This window comes from Macrotis lagotis, chromosome 1 (genome assembly GCF_037893015.1).
Source record: "Macrotis lagotis isolate mMagLag1 chromosome 1, bilby.v1.9.chrom.fasta, whole genome shotgun sequence".
NCBI lineage: Eukaryota > Metazoa > Chordata > Mammalia > Peramelemorphia > Peramelidae > Macrotis > Macrotis lagotis.
In genome coordinates, this window is record NC_133658.1 from 92,742,968 (window position 1) to 92,769,798 (window position 26,831).

General features: G+C 36.6%; 1 protein-coding gene across 2 annotated transcripts in view; it reads right to left on the reverse strand.

Annotated features, from left to right (window-relative positions):
• The window catches only part of KCNG3 (potassium voltage-gated channel modifier subfamily G member 3), a 48,693-nt gene that overhangs the window by 21,007 nt on the left and 855 nt on the right, over window positions 1-26,831 (reverse strand). The window lies entirely within an intron of this gene.

Below are 26,831 nucleotides of genomic sequence, written 5' to 3' on the forward strand. Positions count from 1 at the left end.
CAGCCTGTTTGTGGTGGCAAAGAATTGGAAATCCTTAGCAAACTGTGGTATATGTATGTCATGGAACACTATTGTTCTATTAGAAACCAGGAGGGATGTGAATTCAGGGAAGCCTGGAAGGATTTGCATGAACTGATGCTGAGTGAGATGAGCAGAACCAGAAAAACACTGTACACCCTAACAGCAACATGGGGTGATGTTCAACCTTGATGGACTCGCTCATTGTCTGATCTTTCTATCACTTATACTTTATGTTTCTTCCTTAAGGATATGATTTCTCTCTCATTATACTCAATTTGGATCAATATATACCATGGAAACATTGTGAAGACTGGCAAATTGCCTTCGGGGGGGGGAAGATTGGGGGAAAATTGTAAAACTCAGAATAAATAAAATCTTTAAAAAATGTAACAAAAGAGAAAGATGGGCTAACATCTACATTATCATTTAAATATATTAAAGTGAAAGGCAATATTAACCTTCTTTCAGTGAGAGCTAAAGTTCCTGAAGCAGGGTAGACAATGGATTCTATTTTAACTTCCCATAAGCAAGGATATTTTCCCTTATCCCTTGCCCAAATGTAAGTTATAAAAGCATATGGGTCAGGTATTGATAGAGTAAATTAATCAATGACCCATTCAATGTATAGCAAGTGATAAGATGTCTATCCTTTAACAAAGTAGCAACAAATCTCAATTAAACCATCAAGCAAAGCTTTCAAAGTCTGTGAAGACTTTAATGTGTAAAAAAGCCTTTTCTGTGGGAAAAGTCCTGAAAAAGTGAATAAGAATTAAATTGACAGGATGATCTAAGCAAACTTGGGGATGCCTTGCGGTTTTTCTATCAAATAAGAAACCAATACAAAATGAGATGACAGGATTTGGAGTCCAGAGAGATTTTGAGGGTCTGGCAATAGAGAGGAAGGAGTGGGGACATTCAGAACTTGACCAGAAAGAATCAGTAGCCCAGGGGCAAAAGCATCAGAAACAGAATGAAAACAATTTCACTGATCTGTGGCAGAAAAGGAAGATACTGAGGAGGGCTACCAGAATCTCAGAACAGAAAACTCAGGATGACTTTACCAGTTACACCATCCTCCTCAAGGTTGAGGACAATTCTGAGAAAAGTCTGTTCTTTTCCTAAGTTCCCCTTCCAATGCTTCTGTATAAACAAACATGATAATATGCTATGCTGCTTTTCTATCCAAGAATTTCTCATAACCTGAATTTTGCCTCAGCCACAGAGAAAACAGGATTAACTGGAGAAAGATACAAATAAAAATCAAGAGAGTGAAGCCTCTGCCAAAATATTACGATTTTTCCTAAGAATTTATGGCTGTTCTTTTTGTCTAATATAAACTTCCTAAAGCAGGAGGCAGGACATCGTCTTACATTGCCCTTCATCTTAAAATGAATGAATTATTGTAACAAGGTTTACTTAAATATATAAAATAATTTATATGCTCTTAGACCTAATGCAGATAAGCCCCCCAGGCAAATGAGAGCTTGTGTAGGATAAGCATCCTGAGCCCCCAAAGCATTCTCAGCCAATCTCCTGTGATTGGTCTCATGGGTAACTCTCAGGGCCCGCTTCCCTGGAGCTCCTCATTTCCTACATGAACTATATGGCACCCTTTTTATATGTGTGATATCCTTTTGGAGGAATTCATTTTTAAAATTTTATTCTTCTTATTTCTTATTTACTTTACTTTCTATTATTGGGATTTACTCTTTATTAGTTATTTTATTTCTTTCTTATGACTGGAATTTTTAGTGATGATGGTTTTGAGTTTTGAGGTGATTCCTATCCCCAGCTTTTATGTATGCTACCTGAAGATATTGTGTTTCATTCATATCTCAGTTGCTTATCTTTGTGCTAATTCACTGATTCCCCCCCTCCTTGCCATGTTGACATTTAAAAACTTATTTTAATTTTTTTTATCTTTCATATTTTGTTTTGCCTCCAATGTGATTTTCCCCCAGATATTACAGTCCCAAACTGAGGATTTTTTCAGTACAAGAACCATTCTCTGCCATTCTACTCTACACTGCCAGGAAAATAATCATGGAAAGCTTGAATTTGTCCAGTGTCGGATACATTAAAACACGAGCAAGTAACAGAACCGGACAAGCAAAGAATGATAAGGAGTCTTAGAAGAATAGGTCTTGGTTTTGTGCAAAGTCTGTATGACATAGTCTCAAGTTACAAGGCAAGCATGTATCTCTAGTACAGGTGGGAAGAAAAGCATGTGTTACATTTTCTAGTCCCATTATTCAGCATAATAGTGAAATGTTTTGGTCTAAGTAGATTCTTTGTTACAGAGACGAAAAGAGAAGGGAAGCTAGGTGGTACAGTGGATAGAGCATTGGCCCTGGACTCAGGAGGAAGTGAGTTCAAATTTGGCTTCAGATGCTTAATAATTGCCTAGCTGTGGGACAGCTAGCTGTATAACCTTGGGTAAGTCATTTAACCCCATTGCCTTAAATAAATTTAAAAAAGAAAAGAGTGGAAAAGAGGAAAGAGAAGAAGAGATCCCCTGAGGAAACTAACAAGGTCTGACTATAACAAAGTATGATACATAAACTTGAGCTGGACCAAATCCTCACTGGCCTTGAGGCACACCTGTATGACTGCAGCTACCAGAGTTGAGACAACCACTAACTGTACCTTGGCAAAGAGGGAATCAACCTCGGCTGGCCTGGTATCATCTTCTCGTATGGGGACCACAAACCCAAAGAGACTGAGAGCCACACTGCAGAGAATCAAAGGCAGAAGTCAACAGAGGATCAAATGAAATATGGAAAAAATGTCTCATGGATAAAACTAGGAAAAGTCAGGAAAAAAGAAAATAGAGGCCATGCAGACCTGATACAAGAATATTACCAGCAACCTATTCTTTGCTATTATGGTTGCCTGGAAAGGAATAAAATTTATGCCTTAAACCAAAAGAAAAATCCGTAGCCAGTGGGAAAAGGACCGACTTCTAAATTTTGGGGAAAGGAGGTAGGATCATAGAAGGAAGTCACCACATACCCCAAGCACAGTGAAAATCATCCCACCATCAATTTCTTATGAGACAATTCCATTTGGACTCTGAGGACACATAAATTAAAATTAAGGAAATGAAATGCACTTCTGTCCTAGACAGTAGATCCCAAGTGTCTATTAAGTTCTAATCTTACTATATGAGACATTTAAGGAAAACACCTTTATGGTCTATGAAAGTTTTAAATTTCTCGAGAAGGGTAGCTTTCTTGTCTTTCTTGAGGCAGTAGTTTACCTAATGGAGAACACACTAGGAGTGCAAGCCAGAAGACCTGAGTTCAAATTCAATCTGAAATTTACTAGCTGTGTGACCCTAGAATATCATTTAACCTCTGTCTGCCTCAGTTTCCTCAACTATAAAATAAGAATAATAACAGCCCATTTCACAGTTGTTGTAAGGATCAAATGAGATAATAGTTGGGAAGGGCATAAGTGTCTGACACATGGTTCTCTTCCTATGAAAGTTATTAGTGTTAATGTCAAGTTAATTCCTTGACTTTGGTAAATTTAGATCTCTCATTTTTTTTACTCTTCAACTTTCCAGTTTACTCACCAATTCTACCCTATTCAAAATACTAGCAAGAGATTGTAATCAATAAGCTAGATCAAATACACATATATTTGACAATAAACTCAAGCTATGCAGAAGCCTACATGGAACTGGGAATAACTGGTAACAATAAACATCATGTGAGTACTGGGTCTTCTAATTTGGAAGTAGATACAAACCTGTTAGACTTTGGTGACTCCTCAAGAAACAGATGAGGGGGTGGCTAGGTGGCACAGTAGATAGAGCACTGGCCCTAGAGTCAGGAGTACCTGAGTTCAAATCCGACCTCAGACACTTAATAATTACCTAGCTGTGTGGCCTTGGGCAAGCCACTTAACCCCATTTTCCTTGCGAAAGAAAGAAAGAAAGAAAGAAAGAAAGGAAGGAAGGAAGGAAGGAAGGAAGGAAGGAAGGAAGGAAGGAAGGAAGGAAGGAAGGAAGGAAGGAAGGAAGGAAGAAAGAAAGAAAGAAAGAAAGAAAGAAAGAAAGAAAGAAAGAAAGAAAGAAAGAAAGAAAGAAAGAAAGGAGCAGATGGGACAGCTAAGTGACACAGTGAAGAGAGTATGGCCCTGGAGTCAGGAGGACCTGAGTTCAAATCCAGCCTCAGACACAAGAATGAGGACCACTGGTTGCCAAGCAGTCCTAGACTGTCTGCTTGGCAACCAGTGGTCCTCATTCTTGGATTTACACAAAGGATACTATCATATTCCTATTGCCAAAGAGGAAAAAGAGATTACTTTCATTTGCCTGGCATGATTTTAGTAATTTGAGCATATGCCTCAAAGCATCTCGGGGCAGTTTCCAACAACTGATGAAGAAAACGAACCATGTATTATTTAGAAAGGCTGGCATAGCTAGATGACCTCACTGTCCTAGGAAAAACAATGGAAGAACATGAACAGGGATCAATTACTATTTTGCATTAGACAGAAAAAGTTGTTCTGAAGCTATCAATTAACATGAGAGTTTTGCAGACATTCTGTTAAGTTTTTGGGTCATACAGGATCTTAACAAAGTGCATGAGTACTGATCCAGAAAAGATGGAGGTGCTGTTGAATTGGCTAAGTCCACTGAACCTTCAAAATCAAAGGACTTTTCTAGGATAGGCTAGCTACTATCACAAATTTGCTAAGAATAATGGAACTATTGCTCATTCATTTGTACAAATTTAAAGAAACCCCCAAAACAAAAGGATAAGAATTGTTATTTTGCTCTGAAATCCACAAAGTCATCAGAAGATCAAAGATAGAATTTCTTACAGCATAATAGTATTCCATTAAATTCATAAAGAATAATCTTTGTACGTATATAACCTTTTCCTCTTGGTTAAAAGATGCCTGCTACCTACCTAGGAGCTCTGCTTAGAGGAGTCCTGACAAATCAAAGAAAAAAGGTAAAGAGGCTATATATCCAAGCATATGTTTGTAGCATTTCTTTTTGTGGTGGTTAAGAAGTGGAAACTAAGGAGATGCCTATCAGTTCAGAAATGGTTGATCACATTAAGGCACATGATTGGAATAGAATATTAATAGGTGGATGTTGGTCCTTCATTTTTGAAGAAGACTATGACATCAGGGAGGTGATGTCAGGACAAGCACATGAGTTGGGTTTGAGTGAGGAGGTGATGTGCTAATCATCAGCCTCACTTTCTCCTTCAAAACCATCTGTGTCCAGTGGCCAGATATGATGCAAGGCAATAAGGGTTAAGTGACTTGCCCAAGGTGACTCAGCTAGTAAGTATCTGAAGCTGGATTCGAACTCCAGTTCTCCTGCCTCCAAGGTCAGTGCTCTTGCCACAAAGAGACAGTTTGTGCAGTGAAAGAGATAGTTTCAGAGAAAAACAGGAAGACTTTATGAAACTGAATGAAATTAAATTGAGCAAAAGTAATAGAATCAGAACAATTTATGCAATAGCACCAACATGGTAAAAAAAAAATAATTCTGAGAGTCCAAAGAACTCTAATCAACATTACAATCCACCATGACTTCAAAGGACCAAAGATCAAGTCAAAGCTAGCTTTGTGACCCCGAGCAAATCACTTAATTGTTTTTGTCCAAGTTTCTTCATCCAAAAAAATGAGTTAGAGAAGGAAATGGTAAAACATTCCAGGGGTGGCTAGGTGGTGTAGGGGCAGCTAGGTGGTGCGGTGGATAGAGCACCAGCCCTGGAGTCAGGAGTACCTGAGTTCAAATCCGGCCGCAGACACTTACTAATTACCTAGCTGTGTGGTCTTGGGCAAGCCACTTAACCCCTTGCAAAAAAAAAAACAAACCCAAAAAACCATTCCAGTATTTTTGCCAAGAGCCTCTTCCAAAATAAAGGGTCACAAAGAGTTGGAAATGACTAAACAATACTATATATGTGTGTTTGTGTGTGTGTGTGTGTGTGTGTGTGTGTGTGTGTGTGTGTATTACAAAAGAATTAGACTAGATAGATTTATATTTTATCAGAGAATCAAAAGAGGTAGTTTCCTGTCCCTTGTAGGCATGGGATAATACTTAGGCCTACCCATGTAAAGTCTGCTTTACATGTAAATATAAGTTTATTGATATACTATGAATTACTGTGGGCTTACATTTATGTTTTCTTATTTTACAATTGTGTTTATTTGCTTAGAAACTTGTTATATTTGTAGTGTAGCAACATCTGTCTCAGCTATTCAGAATTTTATTCATTGTTTATTTGCATATATGCTAATGATTATACTCATGCTTACTTTTTACAGGTCTATTGGTTTTTCATAGTTAGCTAGCTTTTTCTTTTTCTTATTTATATTAATTGTTTGAGTACTATGAATATGCATATAGTCCTAGGATATGCACATTCTAAATTCTGAAGGTAATTTATACATTTCAGAACTGAAGCATCCTCTATGAGCCATCTTTATTGCATGCATAGTTTAGGTACATTGGCTTTAAATACTCAGCCTCTAGGATAATCACTCTCATTTTAAAGTGTTGGAGTGCTTTCTAACATTTGTCCTACACAGTCACAATTGGCAAATATAGACTGATTGCTGCAAAGGACTTTAAAATTTCAAGTCCTAGGGAGGAATGAAAGCCTTTGGACCTGAAGCACTTAAATAGAAACTTTAGACTAAATAGACCAGTTCACTAACTTGATGACTTTTGGAAAAGAAAAGCTGTAAGAGTTTCCATCTTATATACCACTAAAAAGAAAATGAGGGACAAGTTTATGCATATACATCTGATCTCTACACATCAGTTTCCTTCCTCATCTTCCTTGAAACTGTGGTGGGTCTCTCTTATAACTTATGGCATGCTCACTTCCCACTCTATTTCCTGCTCAGTCAGGGGAAGAAGACACAGGAGAAACAGAGCTAGGTTTGTCCTTCTTGGCTGCTAGTCAAAAGTTTACTGAAATTGCTTATTTCCTGACTGTCTTCATGTCTATCAAATACAATAAACAAACAAACAAACTAACTAATAAATAAATAGATAAATAAATAAAGCCCAACCTTGTTTATGTGATTAAAGTCAATGTAGATATTAGTCTAGAAAGAAGTTTTGGAATTTAGAACAGGAATTCTTAACTCAGGAAATTGGAGTATGTGTATATATATGGGGAGGGGAGATCTTGATCTTAAATGAGAAAATGTTACATCTTTATTTTCAATAATTCTAACTGAAATGTATAATTTCCTTCAATTAGGAATTTAAAAAAATAGAAACCTTATTCTGAGAAGGAAGTTTGTTAGATTTTACCAGGCTACCAATGGGGTCCATAACACAAAATTATGTTAAAAACTCTTATTTTTTAAAGGGACTGGAGGCATTATTCACTTTCAGGAGAGGATAAGGCTCCAGGGATAAATAGACATGTATTATATTTGGATTTCTAAAATTAATCCTCACCTGGTGAGACCACTTCACACTGTCTTACAAGGCTCCCAGTCAGGATACTTTGGCCCCCACTTTCAGTCAATGAAGGAGGACTAGGCCAAACACTGCCTGATGCCACAACAGGCTTTTAGATTGGGTGGAAAAATAATATAGACAGGCTCTTCCCATGGTTGTGAAGAGATAGAACAGGATAAACAAATTGATAAAACATTTCCACCCTCCTCACTAGACTTCTGAATAGGGCACACTACCTCCAACCTCCTCATTAGGTTTACAAATGCCTTGAGGACTACAATACTACTAAACACTACAACAATCAAATCAATCAAATTGTGCCTAGACAGAACAGGCTAAGGATAAGAGTTTTTTGATAGTCAATAGTTTAACTTGATATTCTAAAGATCTCACATTGAGAAAAATCTCAAAGATTTGCTGATTAACAGGAGCCTCATATTTCCATACCATGAACACTTTTTTTAAAAAAAGAGATTGGGAGGGGCAGCTAGGTGGCGCAGAGGACAGAGCGCCAGCCCTGGAGTCAGGAGTACCTGAGCTCAAATCTGGCATCAGACACTTAAGAATTACCTAGCTGTGTGGCCTTTGGCAAGACACTTAACCCCATTTGCCTTGAAAAAAACCTAAAAAAAAATACTTTAAAAAGTTACTGTTGAAAACTATCTTTACATGGAATTGGGAAAAAATAAAATATATTAACTAAAAAAAAAGATAAGATGAAAAGGAAGGTTTCATAGAAATCCCAGAAAACTTATATGAACTGATTTAGTGAAGTTAGCAGGATCAGGAGAACAATCTGGCAACTAAGTGGCACACTGGGAAGAATACTAGTACTTGGAGTCAGAATGAGCCAAATTCAAATCTGACCTCAGACACCTGTCAGATGTGTTAACCCTGAGCATGTCATTTAATTTCTATTTCTTCATATGTAAAATGGTGTGATAGTAGCATCTACATCCTACGGTTTGTATGAAGATAAAATGAGATAATATTTTTAAATGCTTTGCAAGCCTTAAAGTACCATATAAATGTATCAAAGTATTTTAAAAATATTAATTCCTATTATTATGCAATAACAATCATATCGCAAAGACAAACAATGAAAGATTTTAGAATTCTAATTAATGTAATGCCCAATCACAGTTCAAGAATAATTATGAAATAGCAACCTCCTTCCTGATAGAGAGGCAAGGGACTGAGTACACAGTAGCACATTCTTTTTTTTCTATTTTGTGGACCTGGTTAATGGGAGCATTTGTATTGCTTGAATATCCATGTTTTTATTTGTTTTTTAATGAGAATTTTATTGTTCTTTCTTGTTCCTTGAGGGACATTTAGAAGAGAGAACAAAGATTTTTCTTGACTAAAGTTTAATTTTTCAAAATTAAAATAAAACAAAGATAAAAGAGTTGATAAGCAATGAACATAGTAAGCACTAAATAGCATTTTTATAAAAAATGAAACTGACTACATTTGAACAGACAGGAAAAAACTTTAAGAATGTGAAAGTCATTCCTGAGACAGCTAGCTAGGCACAAATGTTGGATCTACTATCAGAATGTATAATAAACAATAATAGTAATAAAAAAAAGATATAGCATACAGTTAAGAAGATATGACCCTTAGGGGCGACTAGGTGACGCAGTGGATAAAGCACCGGCCCTGGAGTCAGGAGTACCTGGGTTCAAATCCGGTCTCAGACACTTAATAATTACCTAGCTGTGTGCCCTTGGGCAAGCCACTTAACCCCATTTGCCTTGTAAAAACCTAAAAAAAAAAAAAAAGAAGAAGATATAACCCTGAATTATTTAAACAAAATAGGAAAATAATAAAAAATGAAGTCATTCTCAAATGGATGTTATCAAAATAAACAAGCAGTTCACAAAAGTAGATTTGCAAACTTAATAATTTGAAAGAATGATCAAAATAAAAGATAAGAAAACAAAAAACAAAACAACTCTAAAGTTTCATCTAACATCCAGAAAGTTGGCAAAAATGACCAAAAAACAAGAAGGAATCCAGTGTTGGATAGGTTGTAAAATATTGGCATACTAAGGCATTGTGGTGAAGGGTGAATCAATTTAACCATTTTAGAAAGTGGTTTAGAATTTAAAAAATAAGGTGGCTAGAATGTCATATTCTTTGACTCAGAGTTTCTACTCTTAGTAATAGAGGTATGAATAAAAAGAAAGCCTGAAATTTAGCAGCATTTTTTTTATTGCAAAGAACCAGAAGCAAAAGATACATAAAGATGGGGAAACAACTTAATGCATTGTATTACATTAACTTAATAGAATATTACAGTATTGTAAAAACAACATATGATGAATATATAGAATCATAGAAAGATTGAAATGATCTGATGCAAAAGTAAGTACAGGACACTGGCCCTGGAGGACCTAAGTTAAAATCTACCCTCAGACACTTAATAACTGTCTAGCTGTGTGACCTTGGGAAAATCACTTAACCTATTGCCTTAAATAAAAAAAAAGAAAAAAGAAAACAACATATATGATACAATGAAAATTTTAAAATCATACAAAAAAATAAAAATGAATGTTGCAAAAATTGCAAAGAAAAAACTTGACTCCAAAGAAGAGATAAAAGAAAATACTTTCCTTCATTCCTTTCCTTCATTCCTGAAACACTGTATAGATTTTGTCAATGTATTAATCAGTTTGGTTGATTTTTCTTCTCATCTCATTCTTTTTTTTTAATTCTTTGTTATAGAGTGGCTTTCTAAGAAGGGGTAGGAAAAAAGATGAGAGGAAATTTAGATGAAATAAAAACAAAAGATATTAAAAAATTTATTTTTTTAAAAGAGCATAAAAATGGCTTACAGAAATGCCATTGACATCAACCATAATAATATTTTCCAGAAATTAAACCAATGTAAAATAATTGCAACAACAAGAAAATAAAAGAGCCTAGAAAGCCAGGAAATATTTGACTTACTAAAGAGTAGCCTGCCATGGACAGCACTGAATTAGAATATAAATTGGTAAAATCTTATAAAGAAGGATGGTGGAACAGACCAAGAAATACTCTGTCATATCCAAGGAAAGGGAAGAAATTTATGACCAAACAAGAGAGTTCATTATAAATTGCAAAATGGATGATTTTGACTATATTAAATTAAAAAGTTTTTGCACTAATAAAATGAATGCTGCTAAAATTAGAAGGAAAACAGAAAACTGGGAAACAATTTTCACAGCTAGGGAATCTGATAAAGGCTTCATTTCTAAAACATACAGAATTGCCCAAATTTAAAAAATTACGAATCATTCCCCAATTGATAAATGATGAAAGGATATGAACAGACAGTATTCAATTGAAAAAATTAAAGCTATATATAAGCATATGAAAAAATGCTCCAAATTATTACTGATTAGAGAAAGGCAAATTAAAACAACTATGAGGTTCCTACTCACATCTATCAGATTGGCTAAGATGACAAAAAGGGAAAACAATTAATGTTGAAGTGGTTGTGGGAGGATTGGGACATTAATGCATTGTTGGTGGAGTTGTGAACAGCTCCAACCTTTCTGGAGAGCAATAAGGAACTATGCCCAAAGAGGAATAAAAACTCTTTGACCCAGCAATTCCAATACTAGGTCCATATGCAGAAGAAATCATGAAAATGGAAAAGTCCCACATGTTCCAAAATATTCATAGTAGGCCCTTTTGTAGTACCAAAGAATTGGAAATTGGGGGGATGTCTATCAATTGAAGAAAGGATGAACAAGTTATGGTACATGAATGTCATGGAATACTATTGTTTTATAAGAAACCATGACTAGTCAGATTCTAGAGGAGCATGGAATGAATTATAAGAACTGATGCTGAGTGAAGGAAGCAGAACCAAGAAAACAATGTACACATTAACAAGAACATTGTGAGTTGATCAACCTTGATGGAAGCAGCTCCTCTCAGCAGTTCAGAGAGCTCGGACAACCCTAGGAGAACAGCTATGGACAATGCTATCCTCATCCAGAGGAAGAAAAATAAAACAAAACATAATCAAAAAAACTGCTATAGAATCTGAATAAACCACACTCACTTTTTAAAAATTTATCATTTCTTTCCTATCTCACAGATTTCTTTCTTTTCTCTTAATCCTAATTCTTCATACTGAAAATGACTAATCTGTAAAAATGTTAAATATAAATGAATATGTACACTGTTCACCTGAGTATTCACCACTGAGAGGAGGGGGTTGGTTGGGAAGGGAGAGTAGAAGGAAATCCTATAACTTAAAAATATTCATATGCATATGGATGAATGTTTAAAAAACTTTCATAATGTAATTAGAAAAATAAAATAAAATATCAATTTAAAAAAAGGATGGTGGAAGGTTATGAACAGTATCAACTCATAAAGCAGACAGAAACAGTGAAGGATAAGACCAGTTGAAGCAAAGTTTGGCAACAAATCCAACTAAACAAAATTATTCCAAAAAACTGAAAGGTAAACACAACTAGAAGAACAATGCATAAGTTGCAGAGAATTCATTACAACAAAATGTTTTATCCATCAATGAATATGGAACTACCAAACTCGGTCCCTAACATCACAATCTCTTAAGTGTTTACAGAATTAGAAAAGGCATTAGAAAAAACAAAAATAGTAGAAACTGAATTAGATCAAACATAGATTGAGAAAAACTGTATTGGAGGTGATACAATTTTTAGGATATTCAAGATCAGTTTTCAAGATATCTAAAGGAGGGAAGGTACCAACAAGTGTACAAAAAAAATTTGGACTTTAATAATAGCCAAGAAAGGTGTTTGGGAAAACATCAACAGCTAATTAGATTTTTAACCTCTAACCTATATAATAATAATTAGGATTATTATTTTTGCCCTCAATGAGGACAGCAAGAAAGAACAAAGGAAAAGAATTAAAAACTGAGGAAAGATTTGGTCAGTTGGGGAATGGTTAAACAAACTGTGGTAGATGAATATAATGGAGTGCTATTGTGCTATAAGAAATGATGAGCAGGCAGATTTCAGAAAAACCTGGAAAGACGTACATGAACTGAGGCTGAGTGAAGTGAGGAGGACTTTGTACTCAGAACAGTAATATTATACAATGATCAGCTATGCTTGACTTAGCTCTTCTCTGTAATACAATGATACAAAACAATTCTAAAGGACATGTTATGGAAAATACCATCCCCATTCAAGGAAAAGAACTAAATGCAGAAAAAAGCATACTATTTTTATTTTTTTTGTTTTTGTAGCTTTTCTCTTTTTTTTCTGTGTTTTCTTTCACAATATGACTAATGTAAAAATATGTTTAACATGAATGTACATGTATAACCTATATCAGACTGTTTGCCATCTTGGGGAAGGGAGGGAGTTTGGAACTCAAAACATGAAAAAATTTTAAAAATGAATGTTGAAAACCATCTTGTCATGTAAATTGAAAAAAATAAAATATTTACCAAAAAAAAGGAATAAAAGAACTTTCACAGATGATATTCAATTACATTTTTATCATCTTGAAATTTACAGAAAAAAATGTGAACAAAAGATACCATTATGCTTATTTTAAAAAAATTCAATTCAGCAGAACAAAACACCACTTTATAGTCTCTTTTACAATAAGGCTAATCTGTCCAAAGAGTAAGATCATTTAAGATTTCACATAGGATGTAAAAGATATAACCCTGTTCATTGATCTTCCAATAATAAAAATCAGATTTTATAAAAATGAAAAACAAGGAGATAGATGCTACCATTTTCCAATGGATAATAAGAAGGAATTCTCAGTGGAGAGTGAAGTTCTCCAGATATTTCTGTTGTAGATGGCATGGTGTTGATTGCAGTGAGTCCCAAGACAGTTCAGAGACAGACTTCTGGAAAAGAACCATTTTCACTCAAGAGTTTGGCCTGTCATCCATGCAGGAAAGAACAAATAGATGAAGAATATCTATTGTCCATGTTCCAACATGCTTCTGAATGGATGCCCTATAGAGTGGTCCAACAGGATGTATATCTGGAACAGACAGTACAGATGAACAGTGTACTGGGGCAGATAATTGAAAAGGAGGAGGAGAGGAAGCTAAATGACTTCCAGGAAACTGCAAGACATTTTAAAAAAACTTTTTTATTTTTCCATAACAATTAAGGTTTACCTTTTCAATATAACTATTTTCCTGTTATTGCTGTATGAGACAAGATCTGGAACACCACTGCCCCAAAGATAAAGGTAATGAAAAGGCATATGATGGGTATAAATAGGCAACAAAATAAAAAACCAAGACTTCTGAAGAACAGAAATAAAAGTTCTTATCAAAGAGCTAGATGACAAAGGATAGATAGTCACTTATTGAGAACTAAGGATGAATGGGGGATGATCAGAGGGTTCAGTCAATAAACATTTATTATATTCTCAGTGTACTGCAGACACTGAATTATAGTCTCTTTTACAATAAGGCTAATCTGTCCAAAGAGTAAGATCATTTAAGATTTCACATAGGATGTAAAAGATATAACCCTGTTCATTGATCTTCCAATAATAAAAATCAGATTTTATAAAAATGAAAAATGAAAAAGAGTCATAGATATGAAAAATAAAGACTTTGCACTCAAGAAGTTTATAGTCTTAGAAGCAACAACATTTCTTAAAAAAAAGATGGGGGCAGAGCCAAGATGGCAGAGTGAAGTGCACCCCCACACCACACCAAATGCTTTTAAATTATGACTCTAACCAAACTCTAGAGTGGCAGAATTCACAGAAAGACTAAGTGAAACAACTGTCTGGCTTAAGACAACTTGGAAGATTAATAGGAAGGGTCTGTTCCACCGGGGTTGGAAAGGGCCACAGCAAAGCCTGGCCCACTTGAGTGAACCAGGAATAGTCCATAAGGCACCTGGGTCCCTAGGGGCACTTGGGTCCATGACAACAGGGCAGTTTCCAGACCTCTTAGTACAGGGATTGCCAAGGACAACTTGGAAGATCAGCTGGAAAACTCTGCCGTACCAGAATGAGGTGCAGAACCCAGGCCAGTACAACCCCAGCGCAGTCCTGGCCCAGGAACTAGAAGTAGGTCTGGGGAGCAACCCAACAGCTGTTTCCAGAGTGCCCAGTTCATGGATGGTAAAGGGTCTGAGGGACACTGTAGAGGGGAAAGACTCTGCTGCTTTGCCCATATTCAGATACAGATCACAGTCTGGGGATCTCATATTGCCATAGTAGAGCAGGGACCCTTCTCTTAGTTTCAGGGTAGAGGGTAGTACTTGTGATCATTCACAGACCAAAGCAAAGACTAGGAGAGTTATGCAGTCAGAGTCTCTTATAAGACATTAAAGAAATTGGGTCCCTGGGAGGTTGTCCCTGAAAATAGCTACAAACACTTGGGAAAGTGAGGTCCTCCACCCTGGAAGCAGAAATGAGCAAACAACAGAAGAAAAAGAATCTCACCATAGACAATTACTTTGATCCCATGGAGGATCCAAATACACACTCAGAAGTCAAAACTTCTATATCCAAAACCTATAAGCAAAATATGAATTGGTCTCAGGCTATGGAAGAGCTGAAAAAAAAAAGATTCTGAAAATCAAGTAAGAGGAGGAAAAATTGGGAAGAGAAATGAGAGTTATGCAGGAAAATCATGAAAACCAAGTTAGCTTCTTTGTGAAGGAGATATGAAAAAATACCAAAGAAAATAAACATCTTAAAAACCAGTTTGGGTCGAATGGAAAAAGCATTCCAAAAGGCCAATGAGAAGATCTTAAAAAGCAGAATTGACCAGATGGAAAAGGAGATCAGAAAGCTCTCAGAAAAAAATAATTGCTTCAAATGTAGAATGGAGCTAAGGGAAGCTGATGACTTTTTGAGAAATCAAGAAACAATAAAACAAAACCAAAAGTATGAAGAATTAGAAGAAAATAGGAAGCATCTCATTGGGAAAAAACTGACATGGAAAACAGATCCAGAAGAGATAATTTTAAAATGATTGGGCTACCTGAAAATCATGACCAAGAAAAGAGCCTAGATTCATTTTTCAAAAATTCTCCAAGAAAATTGCCTGGGATCCTAGAAACGGGGGGTAAAATAGAAATTGAAGGAATCCACCAATCACCTCCTGAAAGAGATCCCAAAATAAAAACTCCGAAGAATATTATTGTCAAATTCTAGAACTCTCAAGTCAAGGGGAAAATATTACAAGCAGCTAGAAAGAAATAATTCAAATATCATGGAGCTACAGTCACAGGATTTAGCAGCTTCTACATTAAGGGCTCAGAGGGCTTGGAATACGATATTCTGAAAGGCAAAAGAGCTTGGATTACAACTGAGTATCAACTACCCAGAAAAACTGAACATCCTCTTTCAGAGGAAAAGATAGGCATTCAATGAAATAAGGAACTCTTGAACTTTCTTGTTGAAATGACCAGAGCTGAACAGAAAGATGGATCTTCAAGTATAGGACGCAGGTGAAGCATAGAGAGGATGGACAGGAAGGACTAATTATGAGGAATTTAATGATATTGAACTGCATGTATTCCTGCATGGGAAGATGATATGATATTGATAACTCATATGAATCTTCTCATTTATCAGGGTGATAGAAGGCGCATATATAGACAAGACACAGGAGTGAGCTGAATATGAAGGTATAATATATTAAAGAGATGGAGTTAATGGGTGAGAAAGGAATGTACTGAGAGAAAGGAAAAGGAAGTATAATGAGCTAAGGATATTTCACATAAAAGAGACAAGAAAAAACTTTTGCAATGGAGTAGAAGGGGGGGAGGTGAGGGGGAATGAAAGAGCCTTCATTCTCTCTTTTTTCTTTTTTTTTTAGGTTTTTGCAAGGCAATGGGGTTAAGTGACTTGCCCAAGGCCACACAGCAAGGCAATTATTAAATGTCTGAGGTCACATTTGAATTCAGGTCCTCCTGATTCCAGGGCTGGTGCTCTATTCACTGTGCCACCTGGCTGCCCCTGAGAGCCTTCATTCTCATCAGAAGTGGCTTGGAGAGGAAATAATATACACACTCAATAGGATATAGAAATCTATCTTCCCCTGGAAGAAAAAAAAAGAGAGGAAAGGGATGGGAGAAAGGAGACAGGGGGAGGAGAGGGGGCCATATAGGTTATAGAAGAGAGGGAAGAGCATGGAAGAGGGTAGTCAGATACTTTTGGAGAAGGACAGGATGAAGAGAGAGAGAGAGAGAGAGAGAGAGAGAGAATAGAATAAATGGAGTGGGGAGGAATAGGATGGAGGGAAATACAGTTAGCAATAGGAACTGTGGGGAAAAAATATTGAAGCAACTTGTCTGATGGACTTAGGATAAAGAATGTGCTCCATCCCAAAGACAGAGTTGATGGTATCTGAATACAACCTGAAGTACAAAAAAATTAATTAATTTTATTTTTTAAAGAGATGCAAAGTAGGGAAAAAGAGGTATTTGGTAGGGGAAGGAAGATGATAAAGGTAGGACCATGAAGAAGCAATCCCAATAAGTATAGCCAAGTGGGAGATGAAGAGATAGCTGGCCTAGGGGGCCCTCTTTATTTTATTTTTAGGACTTTTTCAACGCAAATGGGGTTAAGTGGCTTGCCCAAGGCCACACAGCTAGGCAATTATTAAGTGTCTGAGTCCAGATTTGAACTCTGCTACTCCTGACTCCAGGGTCGGTGCTCTATCCACTGAGCAACCCCAAGGGGCCCTCTTTAAATTGAGGTTTAGGGAGGAATTCTGGTCCACCCTCCATTTAGAGGTTCAAGGGGGAGAAGGGACTGGTAAGGTATATGTACCAAGGTTGATTTGATTTGAAGGATAGGAAGATTCCTGCATAAGTCCAGAGTAGAACAGCCAGATGTATGATTAATCAATGAATCTCTTCCATGTCCCTAGTATGATTTGGACAAAAATAGTAGAGCAAGTTAGTTGGGAACCTAGCCAGTCCTTGATAAGGAGGGGAATGGTTGCTTGGGAACTTGGCCATTCCTGTAAGTGCACCCCCTTTTCCTCAATTACTTGGAACATAAACATTCATTCTGAAACTTGGCCAGTTTCAGGATGGATCTTCTGGGTCCAGAGTCATGTAGATACTGGCACCATGACCTCTTTGTTCAGAATCTTATAATTACACAAGCCTTGCTTGGACCCCTTTGGAATCTCACCCATGGAGAGGACACTCTGCCTGAGACCCTTCTGATCAGGACTGTGAAAAGGCTGAACGGAGGTTCCCCAGCCTAAGGTTTCACAAGTCAGCACTCCCCCAATTATCTTAGGTAAAACTTTCTATCTCTTTTGATTATCTTTGATAATGTTTCCTATCTCTTTCATTATCTTAACTATAATTGTTATACTTACAATTCTATTAGGAATCATTATTGTAAGCTTTCTGTAACTACCTTTAGAATATATCTTACTACTAAAATCATTATCAGACACTAGGTAAGAAAATCCTCAAGATGTCAGAAGAGAATAAAGAAAGATTTTAGTATTTTCAATGAATCACCTGTGGCAAACTGTTAGGAGGACATGGATAAGGGTTGAATAGGACATATAGATTTGTAGGTGTTCAGACTGACATCACTGGAGTGAATTCTGAATCAATGAAATTTGATTATTTGAAACTATGGCATACTCTGAATAGTACAGCAGGTCTGAGTACTACAGTGACAGATGAACTTTGTTGATAAAACCTGTTTGTTTATTGGAATCTGCTTTATATGATTTAAAGTCCTAGATCAGAAATAAGGGAAATCTAGATTAAAATCTTGCCTCTTACAACTAAATTCTTGTGGCTATAGATCACAAGTGTCCTCATCTGCAAATTAGGGGGTGATAATACTTCTGGCACCAACTTTATTGGATTCTTGGGAATCTAAAATGTGATGATGTATGTAAAATACTTTTGGAACTTTAAAGCCCTAAATGAATGTTATTATTATTATTATTATTATTATTATTATTATTGTTATTCAATTCTAAAGCTATATTGAAAAATTAAAATAAAAGGAAACCTAACTCATCAGTTAATTTATACTGTCATATATAAAAATACCAGAAGGCTAGCAGGTTAGCAAACCTTTTATTTATGGATAAGGTTAAGCAAAGTATTTTTTGGTCTTAAATATTCAGATAATTGTCTCAATTCCATATTTGCTTTGCCCGTACATTTGAAATGTTAACAAGTTCTGACTGTTCATAAACTAAGAAATTATTCATATATGCATAACTGCTTCAACCTCTATATTTAGTAAAAAAAAAAAAAACTCAGATGGAAAAATGAATTTTTTTTTATTTTAGGAGTTTGCATATATTTTAGAAGGCATAACCAGCCAAGTTATTATCAGCCAAGAAAAAGGCAAAGCTTTACTTCAGAGAAGCAAAAAAGGGAAAAAAAACTCTGTCTCTGAAGGGCCAATTTGGGTCGTTTTCATAATCAACTAGGGATTTTTGCAAAGTAAGAAAAAACTCCATACAGTACTATCAAAATATCCTATCTTACTTAGAAGTGATTCGGAATTTCCATATGCTGTACAAATTATCACTTACATAATATTAAAATATTTAACAAAAACACTCAAATTGCTTTGCTTTCAGAAAAGAAATGAGCACTTTTAGCACTTTGGTTAGGGTAATTGAATGGACAAATAAGAAATGTTTACAGTGAATTCTAAAATTGGTAGAAAAAAGATTTTGCCAATTTGTCATTGAGTACTGTACTAAAACCCTGATTTATATTCTATTTCAATCGTGGATCAAGTATATGATTAAATTATCAAATAATCAGATTTATTTGAATATTTAAAATATGTTTACTGCACTGGGGGCTACAAATATTTTCAATATTTCACCAAAACACATTATTAAGAATTAATATAAAACAAATGAGATTACCCAGCCATCAAAGTAATTCATCCTAGTAAATGTTTGTAAGTATGCCACTAATATGATTGGGGCCTTTTCTGCATGTTAGCAAAAGTGTTTCGTGTCTCTTTTAAAAAGATATCAATTTAAAATATAACTAAGGTAAAACAGACTATAATTTTACAAATTATAACACAAATATATTACATATTTGTATATATATATATATATATATATATATATATAACACACACACACACACACACACACACACACACACACATATATATATCTTTGATACTTCAATAATGTCATTGGTACAGATCACAAAAAAAAAGCACAGCTTCTTATCTATAAGACTTTTGTCCATATCCTCCCTTGAATCTGTGAAACATCATGGAATATGTATTTAGTGAATACTAAGCAAAACTGAAAACAGAGTTGCTTAGTAATTTCTATTCAAACAACCCAAGAAATGGACCCTAAAAAATAAAATTAATTTAAAAAGTGATCTAAATTATTCTAGCTGAAGACAAAGTAATTTGAGAGAGAAGGAACTACTAACTGGGTGGGGGAGGGCTAGTGAATGAAATCATAAATTTAAAGCTAGAAGTGATATCAGAAGTCACTGAGTCCAACCTTTATTTCACAGATGAGAGAAGTAAGACCTAGAGAGATTATATGATTTTTTTTTTCCACAGTCATGGAGAGAGTGTTTGAAGCAAGATCTGAACTCAGGACTTCTTAGCTTCAGGTCTAACACTCTAACTGTACAACAAGGCATCCCTTAAGTTCACTTTACTCAGATTTTTGTACTCACCATACAATTAACTTTTATTACTTTTATTTTCCAAGTAGATTTTCCTAAGATGAGAATATCAATGCTAACTTCAGCTAATGGAAGTACTCCCACTGCTTTGGAAATTACATATCTCATTGTAAACAAACAAATTGTCATTCTGGTCTATAAAAGCCATCTTGTCTAAGTAGCAATGATGTGAATCATTTACCGAAGGACCCCAAGCATCTCCAGTTGAAATGAAAAAAAAAAATCAAATTCTTGAGAAACAGATTCTGGACTTGCAATGATTTGCATGAGATAAAGATATCACAAAAGTAACTATCTGCCTTAGGTGCCACCACAGCAAACTCTCTCTGAGTCCCTGTTTTAACCACAAATTCAAATGGACAGATGTATGGATAAGTGTTATATATAAATACATATACATACCATGAATGTGTGTGTGTGTGTGTGTGTGTGTGTGTGTGTGTATGTGTGTGAATTAAAGCATGGATGCAAAGTTTGCTGAGCTGGCAGCTAAGACAGATAAATATGTGTGTGTGTGTGTGTGTGTGTGTGTGTATGTGAAACATAGATTTTATGTGTCTATGTGCATGTGTATGAGATGTGGTTTTTCAAACAAAAAGGCAAATGGCAGAGTCTCAATTTTAAGTACTGATTTTGTAGAAGAAGGGGTGTCTGAGCTCATATTTGAACTCAGGTCCTCCTGACTCCAGGGCTGGTGCTCTATCCACTGCACCCCCTAGCTGCCTCTTAATTAAGAATAATATCAAAATTTAAGATCAGAATTTCAAAATAGTAGCTCTAAGGGGCATGTTTTTAACACTGAATTTTTAAAAAATCAAGATTTACTAAGAAAACAATAAAAAATTTAAAGTATGTAACAAACTAAAATATTTTAGGCTCAGGATGCAAATTAGTAGAGTATGTGAAGTAGAAAAAGTTAAAAAGAGAGAGAAGAAATCATAGCTTCGCAGCTCACCTAGCCTATCCTCCAGAAGTTAAAATTCTAGACTAGGTAGGTGCTATGGAAACAGGGTCAGAAATAAAACAATGATTCCTCTCAAGATGCTTCTATTCTCTCATGTATATGCAAAACAGAAGATAGAAAAACTATATAAAAGAAGTCATTTTGGAGGGGAAAAGGTGCTAGAAGCCAAGGGTATTAGGAAAAGATTCCAGTACCAGGAGATGTTAGAGTAGAACTTGAAGGAAACCAGGGATTCTAAGTCATTAAGGTGAGGAGATTTCAGGCATAGAAACCTATAAAAACAAATGGACTGGAGGTTGAAATTTTGCCTATGAGGAAAATCAAGAAGACAAGGCTGACTGGATCAAGGTTGATAGAGTAATAGGGTGAGTAAAGGGGGAATAATAAGGTTGGAAATGCAGGATTATTCCCATAGATCAGAAATTTATAGAGCTGATAAAGACTACAGAGGGGAATCCAGTTCACTACTGTGATTTTACAGAGGAGGAAACTGAAGTTCAGAGGTGAATCATCCAAGATCATACAACTAGTAAAGTATCTGAGTGGAATTTGAGCCAATGTCAGTGAATGGAGCAGTGGGCTTAATCAGGAAGCCCTAAATTTAAATTCCATCTTAAACATTTGCTAGCTGTGTGACCCTGGGCAAGACACTTAACCTCTGTTTGCCTCACTTTCCTCATCTGTATAATAGGAATGGTAACAGAACTATCTCCCAGGGTTGTGAGGATCAAATTAGATTAAATTTAATATTTGTAAAGTGTTTGATACAAAGTAAGTGCTATGTCTGTTGTTATTTTCAGTCTTGTCTGATACTTCATGACTCTCTGGACCATAATATACCAATACTGTCCATGGTATTTTCTTGGCAAAGATATTGAAGTGATTTGTCATTTCCTTCTCCAGTGGCAAACAGAAGTTCATTGACTTCCCAGGGTCACACAGCTAGTGAGTGTTTGAAGTCAAGTTTGAGCTTCCTGACTTCAGACCTAACACTTTATCCACTGAGTCACCAAGTTGTCTCAAGTGCAATATAGAGGTTAGCTATTATTATTTCCTCCTCGAGTTACAATGAGGATTAAAGGAAATAGCATTTGTCAAGCTTCTGCCAGAGAGTAGATACTTAATAAATGCTTCCTTCCTTCCTTCCTTCCTTCCTTCCTTTCCTTCATCCTTTCCTTCCTTCCTTCTTTTTTTCTCTCTGCTTTCCTTTCTTCCTCTCTTACCCAAGCTGCCATCAAGTCACATGATCAAAGACTTACAGTTAGAATATTCATCAACAAATCAACCAGCCTCATTTTAGAGGGGGGGAAACAGATTTTGACTAAGTCCTCCACTTCATACATTCTTAAAATCCCTAACTTCCTTCATCCATCAGCTCAGACATCAATTACTACTTGCAGCTTTTCCTGGCCCCCTCAATCATTAGGCTCTTTCCCACTTCAATACCCTTGGTTTCTTTTGTATTTGCTTATTGATTGCATGCCCATAATCCCCTAAAACAAAAATCATTTCCTTGTGGGCAGAAGCTGTTTTATCATTTCTCTTTTTATCTCTCACATCTCAAATGGTGTCTTGCACACAAGAGTATTATTCCCCTCCATATTTATCCCTTTCCTTTTCATTCTACAAACTGCACCTCTAGACTTAAGATTTTAACCTTCCTCCAAAGCAGGCTCTCTACCATCTACTTGAAAATCTTTCCTTATATCCATAGTTGTTAATGTTCTCTCCTCTCCTCTTTTAAATTAGCTAGTACTTATTTACCCTCTTAGTTAATTGTAAATACCTTAAGGGTAGAGACTAACTTTTTCTCTTTATACTCTAGCATCTAGCAAAAAGTACCGGCTAGGTGGAGCAGTGGATAGAGCACCTGCCCTGGAGTCAGGAGTACTAGGGTTCAAATCACACTTCATAATTAGCTAGCTGTGTGGCCTTGGGCAAGCCACTTAACTCCACTTGCCTTGCAAAAACCTAAGAAAACAAAAACAAAACAAAAAAGTACCCACTATACAATACATTAGAAAATAATAAGATAAGGCTAGAAAAGAGTGTTGGGATCTCACTATGGAAGTGTTCTTTGAAGGCCAAAGTAAATTTTTATTTCCCTTATTTATTTTGAAAGATTGAATAGTATAGTAGTAGTAGAAATATTAGACTTGGAGACAAGTAAAATCAGAATTCACAGCATGGTTCTTATAGTTACTTAATGATATGAACTGGACAAATTCCTTAGCCTTGCCAATTTCTTCATCTATTACTTACACTAGAAATGTGCTCATTTCTTACACTGTTTTACAGGATGCTTTTTGAAGAAAGTAAACCTTAAAATGTGAGTTTATTTAATCTGTTTGGTATTAGGGAAAAATGAAGGTTTGGGCAGGGGAGAGGCAAAATCAAAGTAGTTTAAAGATGAATCTAGCAATATTGTAGAGATAGAGAAGGGGAGGGAGGGAGGGAGGGAGAGAGAGAGAGAGAGAGAGAGAGAGAGAGAGAGAGAGAGAGAGAGAGAGAGAGAGAGATGGAGGGTAATCACAACAACTGAGTAGTTAAAAATTAGGAACTTGAATTAAGGGATCACAAGGAGTTACTCTGAGACAACCAAAAAACAACAAAAATGTTAAGGAAAATCTTTTTTTAAAAGAATTAATGGGTTTTTGTATGAAGTATAAAATCACTGCATAATCCAAATTATCACTCTAATTAGACCTGTTTGCTCCTTCCAATACAGAGTTTTCCCAAGTGATGTCCAACTGTACAAATAAAAATCATCCAGCCATAGTGCTAGTCTATCTGGAGTAAGTATGGTGGATATAAAAACATAAAAGAATAAAGGGTCAATGCACTCAAGAAGCTTACATTTTATCGGAGGGGATAAAGTATTTACATAGATTGAAAATACAAATTGGAAGAGGGAGAGAGCATTAGCAACTGGGGGGGATGAGGATAGGAATAGGAAAGCTTCTTCAGAGATGGTATCTGAGATAAGCCTTAGAGGGAACAAAGAGTTTGAAAGACATCATTGAGAATACCAGGGATGCAAGAGACTGTGGAAAGCTGCAGTGGGAGATGGTCTGAGTCAGGAGAACAGCAAGTAGTTCAGACTAGCTGGAAAGCAGATTATGAATACAGCCAGGCTGTGAAGGTTGGAAATGCCAAATTGAGGAGTTCGTTCTTTATACAAGATGTAAATAAAGAGGCAGTCATAGAATTGGGTAAATTTTTAAAAAGGTACTTTTACCTCAAATATCTGGACAGTTTAAAAAAAAAGTTTTAATCTAAATATTATAAAACCACATTAGCTATTCTCTTCTTTTTCTTTCTGGGTATCTTGTCTCTATATCTTATAATCTATATTATCTCTATATTTCTCTATAGGTTAGTTTCTCTCCTTGACTTCTTCTGTTCCCTTAAGTCCAATTAACAATACATCATTTGTCCCACTGCTCTCAATGCATTCCAATATAGATCCTCTGACTCTACTGCATGAAGTTGATTTCACATTCTAGGTTACTCTTTCTGCAAATATTTTTTTTTAGATTTGGTCATAATTCTTCATTATATAATGACATTAGCCAACTTCTCAATATCTATACCAACAACTGTCTTCATTTTTCCACTTTATTTTTGTAAACTACAGTAATTCTATTGATACTGTCAAATCATTTCCAGGCCAGTGATTTTCTTTTAATGTGTCTCTTCTCTCTTTGTCACATGCATTTAAAGAATCAAAAGTTTTTATATATCTGAATACATACAATTCAGTTTACCGTGGGATGAAATATAAGTAGATATTGATCTCTGCCCATTTGTGTCCTCTAACTCTCAAAGATGAGTATTCTTTTGCTTTCTCCTACCCAGAACCAGACCTCCATACTATCTGTCCTTCATTTTCATCATTTTTTATATATGGTCTTCCCCTATTAGACTGCAAACTCTTTGAGGATAAGAACTATGTTATTTGCTTGTATTCCCAACAGTTTAGCATTATTTCTGGTACACAATAAATATTCAGTCAAGTTTTTTATCTATCTAGATAATTCTTACATATAATTGAAAAAGATAAGATAGCTACAACACTCAACCAAATGGTATGGCATCTTGGACACCAGATAATTTTATTAGATTGATGTAGCAACTTTCCTCCAAAAAAAAAGAAATATTAATAAATAAAATAAATACAATCTTAGGACAAATCAACACTCCTCTATCAGGAAGACTACATGTCATTAACACTAATGGATGATGAGAAAAACCTTTAAGCACTAACAATGTTGAAGTTTAAGCATAATGTATTTTCAAGAACTTGTTTTATTGGTCCTATCTGTAAAAAAATAATGCTGTCAAACTAGAATGAGACTGTATGGCGAAGGAGGAAAACATACTGGATGTGATGATGTCCTGGGTTTAAGCTCTGAAACGTAGTGACTAGGTAAAGCTGGTTTCTTCATTCTGAGAATCCCAGGTCCTTTCCATCTCTAAAAAGTCTAGAGTATTTTTTTTATGCTGAGTCAGTCTTTTGTTGTTGTTCAAGCCTACTAAAAGGTCATTTTTGGGTCCCTTTATGTTCACTTATGCTCCTACTTTTGCTTTTCTAGAAGGTACAGCTGTACTTTGCCTTTATTCCTAGTCTTAGAGTACCAAAATGGTAAACATAGGAAATAAATACCCTGCTTTCCTTTGCTCGGCATCGCCTAACACAGGATTATGGCATCGTCATAAAAAGGGCAAGGAAAGCTTTAGATAAAATGGAAATGCTGATCTTTCACCCCCAGTGAATGTGGGTTTTGATAGGATTCAATGTTCTCGGCAGCGTTTCCCCACCTTTGTGTGACTGACTGGAGGTGTCAATCTTTGAAGCCGCCCCAGAGTGGAAGTTGCTCCGTTCCCTACACTTGGCAGGTGGAGGAAGGAGCCGCGCTTAGGATGGTATTTGGGGGGCGGATTAGTGCAGCGAGAAGACTGCGTCGATAAAACTTTTTAAGGTTGGGGGTATGGGGTATCTAATGTAGAGAGCACCCGCTTTCAGCTCACCCCGTGCCACCTGGACAAGCGGGCGACCTTTCAAGCTGACCAGGATGGGCCTGGCCCTCACGGCCCTCTTTGCTCCGGGCTAAGGTGTAAAATGAGAAGCTCGCCTGGGAGACCCAAGAGCTGGTGGCTTCCCGCGGAAGGAGGAAGAGGGGACCACCGGGGCCGCAGGGAAAGGCGGTCTCCGGGGACAATCTTCTCTGACCAGGACCTGGGGCATTTCCCAGAGAACTGTCTATTGAAAAGGAATAAATTGGGAGCCAGGTGGAGTCCCCGGGGCGAGAGGCGGGCCAGGGAGGCCCCTAGTCGGGTGGCAAAGAGACTGAACGGAGAAACAGGACAGAGGGACGGGACGGGTCGGGACAGGACGGGACGGGGCGGGACGGGCCCGGACAGGACAGGTCCAGGACAGGACGGGACGGGACAGGACAGGACGGGACAGGACAGGACGGGACAGGACAGGACAGGACGGGACAGGACGGGACAGGACAGGACAGGACGGGACGGGACGGGACAGGACGGGACGGGACAGGACAGGTCCAGGACAGGACGGGACGGGACGGGACAGGACAGGTCCGGGACGGGACGGGACGGGACAGGACGGGACGGGACAGGACAGGTCCAGGACAGGACGGGACGGGACGGGACAGGACAGGACAGGACGGGACGGGACAGGACGGGACGGGACAGGACGGGACGG